This window comes from Falco naumanni, chromosome 2 (assembly GCF_017639655.2).
Source record: "Falco naumanni isolate bFalNau1 chromosome 2, bFalNau1.pat, whole genome shotgun sequence".
Lineage (NCBI taxonomy): Eukaryota > Metazoa > Chordata > Aves > Falconiformes > Falconidae > Falco > Falco naumanni.
In genome coordinates, this window is record NC_054055.1 from 31,627,091 (window position 1) to 31,639,117 (window position 12,027).

Genomic DNA, 12,027 nt, shown 5'->3' on the forward strand with positions numbered 1-12,027 from the left:
CGTCTTCCTTTGGCGCGATTGGCTGCGGCGGGGGCGTCCGTGCGCGCGGCGCTTTGGTGGGGGGGTGGGGGTGTGCGGAGCCGAGGGGCTGGCGCTGCGTCCGCCATCTTGGGCCGGGGCTGGCTGTAAACTCGTGGTGGTGGAGCGGGCTGGGTGTGGTGGTGGAGCGGGCTGGGTGTGGTGGGAGCGTCGCCATTTTGGCACAGTAGCGCTCGGGCGGCGAGGGCGAGGGGTAAAGGGCTGAGCCAGGCAACTGATCCGCCTGAATGAGCAGTAGGCAGCGGGGATGGCTCCGGCTGCTGTTTTGGGCCTGGTGGGGCCTGCCCGACCTGAGGGGCTGGGGGATGTGGGCCCGCTCTCAGCGTGTAGGGTGAGGCTGTCTGCCCCTCTGCTCGCGTCTGTGGGGCTTCCCGCACCCCGTGTGGAGTCTAGGCGGTTGCTAGGCCCCTGGGGGAAGTTGCCTTAGTCAAAAGGGTTCTGGCAGCTGGCTGAGCTCAGTGAGGCTGCGGGCGCACGGGTGGGGAGCATTGGAGAATGCAGGTGTTACTGAGGGATGTTTGGGCCTTTGATTCCAGTCCTCCACATCAAAATACTTGGTAGGTGAATGAGTTGCTTAACTTGACTGCTGGCCCTTGCAATTTGCCTTTGCTGATTGCAGCTGTATTCTATTAAGTGCTGAATTATTACTGTCATTTTGATTCAAAGTGTGAAAATAAAAGTTTACGTTGGCTTTAAAATTTTCAGCGGTATTACTTTCCAAGTGTTTGTGTTATGGCTAAGTAAAGGGATTTTTCAGAGGCAAAAATGTAATGTGCTTTTAAAAGATGGGGAGGGTGGTTTGTCATTGCTTTTTTATCACGTCTTTTTTTTTACCCTCATGTTAAACTGTAGAGATAAACTTAACACACTCCAGTAATTGTCAAAGCATTTCCAATATTGTGGCTGTTACTACAAGTATTTCTTTAGTTGGGCGAGGGATAGAAATTAAATTTAAGTCTGGGGGGGAATGCAATGTTTACATAACTTGGAGCTCTGGTCAGACCCAGGATTCTGCAGCAGATTTTGATGCCCAGCATCTGATTTCTACTTCTATAAAGCCTTTTAAATGTTTACATAGGGATCCCTACATCTGTGCCTGTGTTTGAAGTTCATTGATTAGTGTATGAGTACTGCCTAACTCTACAGCAAGAAATGAGACAACCAACAGTAACATTGTTGGGAACAGGTGGTTCAACATTACTGATGCACTGACAAATCTCTCAATAAAAATAGTACTTTTCAAAAGTGAGATTTCTTTCCTGTAATTGTTTATTTAAAAATTAATTACAAGCTTTTCTTGCTCTGGGAATGTACTGCATTATGAGGTGATGATTGCAGGTTAAGTAATTTCATTTTACTGAATTATTAATACATGTCTGTGCAAATGAATATTGAGTGTTATGAAACACTTGTGTTACAAATTGTATATGAGGAATATATCAAATACAGAGAAGATGGAGCCCAGCATCATCATAATTGTATTAATTGTAAGTTATTTTAAAAGTCGATTTCCTCATTAAGTTTTCTTTCCTTAAATGCCTGCTAAATGACCTCCTGGGTTTGTCTGCATGCTTTCAAACTGTGTGATAAGCATTAATCAGCAATATGGGGATGATACACTAATCTCATAAACAATGAGTATTGTTAAATAATTATGGTTTGGTAGTGGGATTGTATATGTCTGCTTGCTCGACATGGCTAGGGTGATGGTGTGACTGGGTTTTTGTGATGATAAAGTTGACATATGCTTCATGGTCTTGAGCAGCAAATGGACTCGAGCCTTTTTCCGGCAATAATTCATTGAAATATAAGTATTGGGAATCTAACCACAATGACGGTTTTACTTGGAAGCAGTCGGTGGTGTTACCCGGCAGCACTGAGGAAAGCAACCCCTTTGCTCTGAGCAAGCCACTGGAGCTTATTCTATCTGCCATAGCAGGATCTTTTGCCTGGCACTTGTCAGTGAACACGCACTGCTGCGGTCTGTGGTGGTCACTCATGGTGAGGCCTAGCTCTAGAAAAAAGATGAGGGAAGTGCCAGGACTGTCCTTGGAGGTTGATGCAAAGAATCTACTAAAATGAAATTTAGGACCGATTGGTATCAGGATTCACACATACGCAAATGAGCTATATGTCAGTGTGGTTGGAAGTGCGGTTTTCGGTGTTGTAGCAAGTGACTGCGGAGGACATGTACTGAAGAGGGTGACACTGGTGTAATCTGTGTTACTCCTTATGAAGTGCTGGTAGCGCTCCAAAGCTTTTATTAGCAGCTGGGAGGGATGGAAGAAGCTGGAAGCACATGACTGCACGCCTCTAAGACAAAAGAGAAATTAGTAATATATTCTGCTTGTTATTTGAAGCAAAAGGAATGGGAAATACATCCTTTTTAAAACAAATTTAATAAGGAGGCAGTTTTGAAACTTACTTCTTTCCCTGTTTTTGCTTTTATCTAGAAGTGTAAGATAGCTGTTCTGCAACATAGCAGCAAATTCTGCCAGTGAGCCAGTAAGCTCAGTTCTTCCCGAACTTGTTAGGTGGCAGAAGCTCACAAGCGATGCTGATGACACATCTGAACAACCTGCTGGCAGCACTCCTCTAGCAGCCGTATAAGCTTCTTGGGGCTCTGCAGTTTAGACGTGGACTGACTAACTGCATCTAGAGGTGAGGATAGCCCATTGCACACGCACCTACCCATTTGCTAGGTGCACCTTTGTTAGGGTGACAATGAAAGGGCTGACTGTCCTGGTGAGTGATTGAGTTGCTGAATTGTGCTTTTGTGTTACATAGTTCTGGTTGTATTTAGAGACTTCAGATGAATGATTGCTTAGACAGGCAGACTGCAAATGGCTACTTTGAGTGGGAGGAGATGAAGCTGGCCCAAAGTTGTCTTCTCCATGGATGTTTTTATTATTTTGAATGTGGGGTGAGGATTTGGATGTTTGCTCATATGGCCAGATAGGCTTGGGTGAGGTACAGAGACTCCGGTCTGACTCCAGATAACAGCAAAGCAGTCAAAGCCATCAACTTTGGAAAGCCATGGGCATTTGGAGGATGTTTTATAATTCTCATTTAGCATTTTGCCCTTTTCTGATGGGATTGGCTTATTGCGTTATTGACCCTTTTCTTCTTAAAGTATCATCATATCAACTGAGTATTTTTACCAGCTTCTTCCCTGTCACATCCTCCTTGTTATCCTTATTGATTTAACTTGCTCCTTTATAGGTAAGTGCCCATACCTCATTCTTTCAAAATGCAACTTTTATTTAATGTTCTGTTTTATTGCATGATCAGTTTAAGTATGGTTCCTTTTTCACATATCTAATCTATCTTGGGTAAGATAACAGATCAGAGAACTGGTAATTTTATACAGATCATAGATAATTGTTTCTTTACAAAATGTGTTCAGTGTGGCATCTTTTGGTTTATCTTAAAAAATTTTGATTCATTATTTATGAAGACACAAGGTAATATTCCCTGTAGGTGCATTGCTTACTAATCAGGTTTGTCGCAGACTGTTTACAGGCCCTCAGTATGTTTTGTAGTTCTGTTGCTATTGTAGATACGTCGTTTTAATTAGGTTATTTGGATATTATTTTTTTCCAGTTACTAAAGAAAGGGGAGATTTGGGATCTCTGAGAAGCCTGTAAAATTATTTTTGTTCTACCTGTAATGAAAAGCACATTTGTATTTTGGGCAACTAAAAGTCAAACAAATTGTCCATTTGAAAAGTGGAGCTTCTAAAATCATAGACTGTTATGGTCCTAAGGGAATCTTAAAACACAGGCAGAGACTGGCAATGAAAAGGAAAGGAAAAATTTGTGTCATTGTTTAAACAATACACTTCTTTCATGTGGAGGACCGAGATGTCTGTTAATTACCAACTGGCTTGAGAGTTTTGGAGTCTGGCCCAACAGGCTGAAACTGTTAACCATCCACTAGCTGGCATATCCTTCAAGGTCTGCATTTGGAGGCTGGTAATGTAACGGGTTTCATCTTTATAGATGTTTCTGTAGTAGAAACATTTTCAGTTTTAGCTATATTTCTGTCTTACAGTCCCAGTATTCATTGCCAACATAGATTCCAGACAGTTGAGTGAACACAGAAAGCAAGGACTGGTTTAAATGTTAGATAATGTCAGACCAAGTTGAACAGCATGTGTTGTCTTTGCTGTGCCACGGCCCCACCACAATACACTGTTCAAGACCTAGAACTGTGTCCTCTAATTTGGATGACTTGGATGAATTGACAAGTTCTGAAAGCCTGTGATTACAGTTGCACTTGAAAGGGCCTGAGGTCTCTGGAAACCAGGCAGCAGATGTCTGTGATGAAAGGAACCCAAAATAAATGGATGCCTAAAAACCTTTTTATCTTCGTTTCTCCATGGGAACATAACTATATGTTTATCTGAAATAAATGTTCAGGGGTATTTTCGGAAGTAAAGCTAGTGGTTGTAAAGTATTCTGACTCTTTTGATGGACTCTGTTTGTGCGTTTGCATGCCAATTAAAGTATGTGTACCAAGTATTTTCATTAAATGAAGATGTAGCAGACAAAAATTTCTAAGCAATCTTTAAGAGTTAGCGAACTTGTGGTGTTCCCACTCTTAGGAGATGTTCTGTGGAGTGCTCCACAACTTCTTTTTGATTTGCCTTTTATTTTTTAAATCAAAGTGTAGAGGAAGCTGTCCTTGTGATGCCAGGTGATGTAAGGTTGATTGGTCAGTGCAGGTCTTGATAGCAGCTGTACAAAGGCAAGGGAGTGAATGTGTGGCATAGAATTGGACCTGACCTAATAAAAGCCATCAAAAGGGAGGCATATGGCAAAAACTTGAAGTCATTATTGTGTGTAGATGGAATAACTGCATTCAAATAAAACTGAAACCTGTAAGATTTCAAATATACCAGCCATAGAAAACAGGGTAAATATATGTCGTGATGTAGGGGCTCAACAGTAGGGCTCTTGAAATGAATATTCTGGACTAAGTAGTCCTTAGTTGCAGCCTCCTGTGGGAAAACTAATTTAGCTGAAGAAAACCCCGAGGGTTTTTTTAGTTGATTGTTTTTCCTGATCCAGTTCACTATGCCACATTAGCAGCTGGTTTGGCTTAACTTTATAGAGATGTGGAAACTGGCAGTAATGTATGGAGAACAGGAGGAACAAGGATGTGAGGCAGTATTGTCCTATTAATGTTTATTGCATTTGGTTTTGTTAATAAGCATTATAAGGGGCCAGGGAAGCCACAGTCCCCTGAACATTTTAAATTGGCACTGGCAAAGAAAGAAACAGTTCTGTTCACCCTGTGCTGTTCAGCCTTCTCTTGTTCGTTTGTGTCATTGCTCAGGACACTGATTGAGGTTTGAAAAAAAAAAGGTTACTTATTTGGCTCAGCTAATTTTATCTGAATAACTTTCCCCTTCTAATTTGCTGTGCAGCCACTTCGGTATTTCTTCTTCTTTCAGGGAACTGAGGGTGTACTAGGTGCAAAATGAGCATCTGGAGATAGATTGCTTTTTAATTTGATTGTTGGTGTCATTGGTCCCAGTTTAAAGTGTGTGTGCAACTACTTCTTTAGTATAAGCGAAGTGGTGGCATGGGCAAAACACTTCCTGTGGATGGTCTTCATCGCCCAGCAGAGCTGTCCTAAGCCTGGGCCTCTCTGCATCTTCAGTTGTGCTAGACCAAAAACCCCTCCTGCTTTTTACAGACAGTGGAGGTGAATGGGTTTCTTTTGGAGGTGACTCAATTTAACTTTGAGTTAATTTCTGTAAAATTCTTGAATGTCTGGAATCAAAGAAGCTATGTTGGAAATGTGCAAGGCATTTGTTCAGCAGCACTGAATGAGAGAAGTAAACTGTGGGTCCAAACCTTTGCAACCCTTTTTCATAAGCAATGTTACTTAAGTGACTGTAATATATGAATTATGCACTCCTTTCACAGAAGTGGATACATATGCTCTTTGTTACAAAGTAATACCAAAACAAATTTATATTGCATGCAGATTGACATTTAAAGAAAACACAACAACAAACTTTAGTAAGATTGAGTGCAGCTAGACAAATACATTTCATGTGTATCTGCCAAAAAAAAAAGAAAGAAAATGTCCACCAAATACAACTGGTTACCTTAGTTTAGTATGCTGATATGGTTTGTCAATGTGATGAACCAGTTATGTGAGTTGTAGTTTGGTAGCATGTTTTAAGTGCAGGATTATTTTTAAGATTATTCGATTTTGTTAATGAATTCATAGCAAGGTGCTATAACCCTTACATTAGCAGATCAAGAGGTATGGTTGCAGCTTGTGTGCAGGAGTGAGGATAAAAGGATGGGATGGTGGTTTGTTTTTTTTTTCAAACTGTTTTTGCCACCAGATATTCTAGAAATATTTTAAAATTGCATCACCCATCCTCCAAAAAGGTATTCATGGGTGGATGGATTGTTTCTTTTCTTTTGTTCTTTTAGTGTTGTAGCCTGGATTGTCCATGTTAGAAATGATTGATAAAGGTAGTTCCAAAGATTTAAAATCTTACATTTAGTAAGACCCTCCACAGTTCCTCTCACTTCTCCAAAAGCTGCATTTTTATCAAATATAAGAGGGGTTTGTTTTTTTTCAGCTGTTAAATTTTCAGGGTGTCTAGCAGGCTGTTCTGTCTCCCTCTTCAGTTGTGCTGTTCCTAGAACTGATTCAAGGGAGGTGATGGCAGTAAGGGCTAGACTTCCCCAGAGGTTCTTGGGGTGCATGGAAGATAACTTCCTGACACAGCTGGTCAGTGAACCAGCCAGGGGAGATGCCCTGCTGGACCTGCTGTTTGCAAACAGGGAAGGACTCGTGGGTGATGTGGTGGTTGGAGGATGTCTTGGGCACAGCGATTGTGAGATGATAGTTTTCAGTTCTCGGAGAAGTATGCAGGGGGGTCAGGAGAGCTGCTTCCTTGGACATCTGGAGGGCCGACTGGCCTGTTTAGGAGCCTGGTTGACAGAGTCCCTGGAGAGGCAGTCCTGAAGGGCAGAGTCGTCCAGGAAGGCTGGGCATTCTTCAAGAAGGAACCCTTTAAGGCGCAGGAGCAGGCTGGCCCCGTGTGCCAAAAGATGAGCTGGCTTAGAAGACCAGCCTGGCTGAACAGAGAGCTTTGGCTGGACCTCAGGGAAAAATGGAGAGTTTATGACCTTTGGAAGAAGGGGAAGGCAACTCAGGAGGACCATAAGGATGTTGTGAGGTTATGCAGGGCTAAGATTAGAGAGGCAAAAGCCTGGCTAGAACTCAGGCTGGCCACTGCTGTAAAAGATAACAAAAAAATGTTTTTACAAATACATTAGAAACAAAAGGAGGGCTGAGGACAATCCCCATCCTTTATTGGATATAGGGTGGAACATTGCCGCAAAGGATGAGAAAGAGGCTGAGGTACCTAATGCTTTATTTGCCTCAGCCTTTAACAGCAAGACCAGGTACCCTCAGGGTACTCAGCCCCCTGAGCTGGAAGACGGGTATGAGATGCAGAACGAAGTCCTCACAGTTCAGGAGGAAACAGTCAGTGACCTGCTGCTCCCCTTAGACGCACATCATAAGTCTATGGGGTCAGATGAGACCCAACCAAGGGTGCTAAGGGAACTGGCAGTGTGCCCAGGTGGCCAAGAAGGTCAGTAGTATCCTGGCTTGTATCAGGAATGGTGTGGCCAGCAGGACAAGGGAAATGATTGTCCCCTGTACTGGGCACTGGTGAGGCTACATCCTGAACACTGTGTTCAGTTTTGGGCCCCTAAATTCAAGAGGGACACTGAGGTGCTGGAGCGTGTCCAGAGACGGGCAACGGAGCTGGTGAAGGGTTTGGAGCACAAGTCTGGTGAGGAGCGGCTGAGGGAACTGGGGGTGTTCAGCCTGGAGAGGAGGGGGCCCAGGGAGACCTTATCGCTCTCTACAACTATCTGAAAGGAGGGTGTAGGCAGGTGGGGGTTGGTCTCTTTTCCTGAGTAAGAAGTGATAGGATGAGAGGAAACAGCCTGAAGTTACACCAGGAGGGGTTTAGATGGGATATTAGGAAAAATTCCTTCACTGCAAGGGTGGTCAAGGATTGGAACTGGCTGCCCAGGGATGTGGTTGAGTCACCATCCCTGGAGGTATTTAAAAGACATGTAGATGTGGTGCTTAGGGACATGGTTTAGTGGTGGACTTGGCAGTGCTGGGTTAGTGGTTGAACTTGATCTTAAAGGTCTTTTCCAGCCCAAATGATTCTATGATTCTATTCTATTATTCCCTTTTTGGCAGCAATGTAAACTTAACTCAATTGTGAAACAACATCTTTAAATTTTTTTACAGCATGAGTTAAAAAGAAAACTTACATCTCAGTAATGTTTGTGCCTTGTTTCCTGTTGCAAGAGACTCTACTTACAGTGAATAAAGTACTGCTTCATAACTGGACTTTGAAATGTGGGGACAACTGAGTGACAGCTATTGGATTGGATGGTCTTTAATAAAGACCCCATGTCAATCTAGCACAAAGGTACTAGTACAGATTTATACATACAGATTTATTGCAGCAAGGAATACAGTTCACTTGCTCTTAAGCGTGGGAAAGAAGTTGTGTGGAGCTTTTTAAGTAAGGTGACTGGAGATTCCTGAACACGGAGATATTAAAATTATGTGGAAAGAGAGTTCATTTCCAGCAGCCATAGCGATCCAAGCAACATGTAACATTCAGCTCTTTGTTGTGCAGGGAGGCACGACTGTATCAGCTTTCCCTCAAGCATACCTTTTAATTGTATACTCTCACTTTCTGCAGTGCATTGGCAGTCAGGCAGCTAACTTTCACTTCTGCAAATAAGGAAAAGATTGCCAGTTCATGGTGGTCATTCACTAGGTGTTGCTTTTGGATACAGGAGAAGCTGTCTGCAATATATGGTTTATTTGTTGTTAGAAATAAGACATCAAATTGAACTTCATAGGGTGAGGGCAGGATTGCAGGGTGGTTGTAGACCTCTGTTAAGGCAAATATTGTGTATATCACATAAACCCTGGGAAGAGTCTGTGGTTTTGGGGTGGAGTTTTTTAATTATTTTTGTTTGGTTTGTTTGGAGTTTGGTTTTTGGGTTTTTTTGACAAATTGGTTTAAGCAAATGAGCTGAGTAAGACTGAACCTTCTAAATGCAAGCTTATTACATAGGCATTGTGCTTACCTTTGGTCCTACTTCTCCTCGTCTGCAGGTCATTAATAGGTCTTGTCTTGTACATTGCAATCCGTGTTTAAGTTTGTAACTGCCTGGGACATCTGTACTGCTCTATTGCAAGCATCGCACACAGCCTTGGGCAAAACAGGAGAGTAAGACAAAGTGCTTTGGTCAAAGGCAGTTTGAGTGAAGACAGGTTTGAATGAACTCTGAGGTCAAGTTGGCTTGGTAGTCTTTAGGTTGTGCGTTGTTTGGAGAAGGTTTTTCCCTTCAAAACCCCAACATTAATGTAAGGAGATAGATGCTGCTGCAATTCATCTGTGTTCCACCCTTTTGTCAGAGAAAGGAAGATGTTGCCAGAGGATTTCCCAAGATACCCTCATGCTATGCTAGTTTCTTGGGCAGGAGTTAAATGCTAAGAAAACATTCACAGAGATGTTGCCCATTGTTTTTCCTCTTTCACTGAACTCCCTGCCCTGTAAACTGAGTATCTCCTCATCATGGTTCATAAGGTCTCATTGCAGTTCATAAGGTCATGGGAGAAGATGGCTGCAAAACTATGTGACACTTACATCTTTGAAGGCAAAACCCGTAAGGGACTAAGCAAATTTTCTGTTCTGCATGATGTGATATGCTGTTACATCACTAATATACTTCTAACATTGCTTACAAGAGTGTCTCTCAAATTTGGAGAGGAAAAAATGTGAGAACACGTGTCTATCTAGAATGTGCAGAGCTGAACGTGAAAAGATAGTTTAAGCAACGGAGGGGTCCTGTCGATTTAGAAGTGGTTCAAGGGCAGCAGCCAATATATGGGAATAAGTACTTTTTTATAAAGACGATTAAAGAAAACCTTCCAGATTTTCTTTAGGATCTAGGGCTAATAAGGAAACATTCTAAAAATACTGGGAACAAAAAGAACAGCAACATATGTCTGATGGCTGTGCTGAACTTGTCAGCAACAATGCTGAAAAGACAGAACTGTTACGTACGTCTGCCGTGAGAATGAAGCTGAATATTACAAATAATCATGTAACCATGAACAAATCCATCATATTACAGCAGGAAATAAAACTTGAACTTTTCTGTTACAAATTTGTGGAGACTGAGGAATTGTTTTTTTAAAATGGCTAATGTAAAACTGTCCAAAATTTTAAGGATTGTCATGTAGCAAATGCTATCCAAGATGATGAATAGAAAACAGGTATTATGTCTAGTATATCAATTAGATTTGTATATCAGTATACAAATACATATTTGGCTCCTGAGAATGTTACACTCAGTGAAGAATCCTTGAATTAAGATGTATTTTTGTGATGTTCAGTCATTGGATGTTTGCAAAACAAACCCAACCCCAAATGAATGCACAGTTGGAAGTAAATGCAAAATCCTGACAGTTTTATTAAGGCCATGTAGAGTAGAAAAATGACATGATGGCAGAGCCTCGTGTATTTGGTTGAATTAAAGAGCATGTTAGCTGACTCTTTTGAAAGATGGACTCCAAGCTTTGGAAGTTAATCGCCATGAAAAAAGACTGGGTGCACCTTAATGACGAGGAACAGTATCCAAAAAAATACTGCTGCAAGGTATTGAGACTGACAGGCAACAGGCAGTGGACAAGACACTCCCTGTAGAAAAGTGAGCCTGACAGTAATTGAATACAATGAATGCACAATAAGAGATTTCCTTTCCAATATTATTGACACCACTTCTGGAATATAATCGTTTGATTGATTCACCTCAAGATATATTTTTAAACTGAAGTCAGTACGTGTTGTAGGTGTTGGAGAAATGTATCTACACACTTGATAGCAATGAAGTAAACTCTGAGTTTGAAGTTATTTGATTATGTACCTATGCATGAACAAAATAGAGAGCCTTCAAAGAGCATCCATTTGCAAATACAAGAGTCACGATGGCAGGAAGCAGAAAGTAAAAATAATACAAACTTGTGTAAAAGCAAAAAATACTGGAAATGGTAACTGGTTAACTATTGTACTAGCTTATTGATGGACTATATAGGTGCCCCAGCACTTGAAATTAATGTCAAGATCCAAGATCTTTTAAAAAGCTGCTCTTGTTCAAGGAGATGTTGAGCTACATCAGACGATTCATTTTTTTGTGTGAGAGCCGGAGTAGATCTTTCAATTTTTAAATACACTTGTTGGTAGTACCAACATTCATTTCTCGTTTTGAGAAGAGGCAAAAATCTTCCAATTTTTTTTCCAAATGAGGTCTTATTTCATAAGTCTATAGGAAGCATATAGAATCTGTCTTCAATTTTGAAGAAAAGCAAGTTCTATGTAAATTGTCACAGATTCTTATTACTTGCTACTTTTAAACTTCCTAACCATATTATCTGTATTTTATTTAAAATAAAATAGTAAAAACAGGTAGTGTGGGTTTTGGGTTAAATAACAAGGTATTAAACAGCTCTAGGTTTTATGTCTTCACTTGGCTCATACACAGCTGTTTGGATACAGGTCTTTGTGTGCAGAAATCTGTCAACTGAAGTTCTTATGCTTATGAAAGTAATTTCATCCCATGATGACAGCTAGTATAGACTGTCTTGCTGGACTGGCATGGGAAGATGAACTGGCATGACTCTTGCTAGGTGACCTCATGGGATTCGGCCTGCTTTCAGAAAACTGGCCCTTTCTTCTCACTGGTACTTGGGTAGAAAGTCCAAAATTGGCAATAGTTTGCTTCAAAAAGCACTGCTGTTTTTAAAAGAAACTATTTTGGGACTTTTCTCTTTCAATTCTGTTATCAGGCCTACAGCTCTGACTCCTTGGATTTGGGAATCTCTGTTTGATTTAGTAGATAGGAA

The 12,027-nt window shown here is 41.4% G+C and overlaps 1 protein-coding gene across 1 annotated transcript in view; it reads left to right on the forward strand.

The window, feature by feature from the left end:
- Nucleotides 1-86: 86 nt before the first annotated feature.
- CAB39L (calcium binding protein 39 like) overlaps nucleotides 87-12,027 on the forward strand; it is a 67,992-nt gene continuing 56,051 nt past the window's right edge. The window contains exon 1 of the mRNA XM_040583877.1: nucleotides 87-596. The gene's annotated coding sequence lies outside the window, so the exon portion shown is untranslated. The remainder of the gene's footprint in view (nucleotides 597-12,027) is intronic.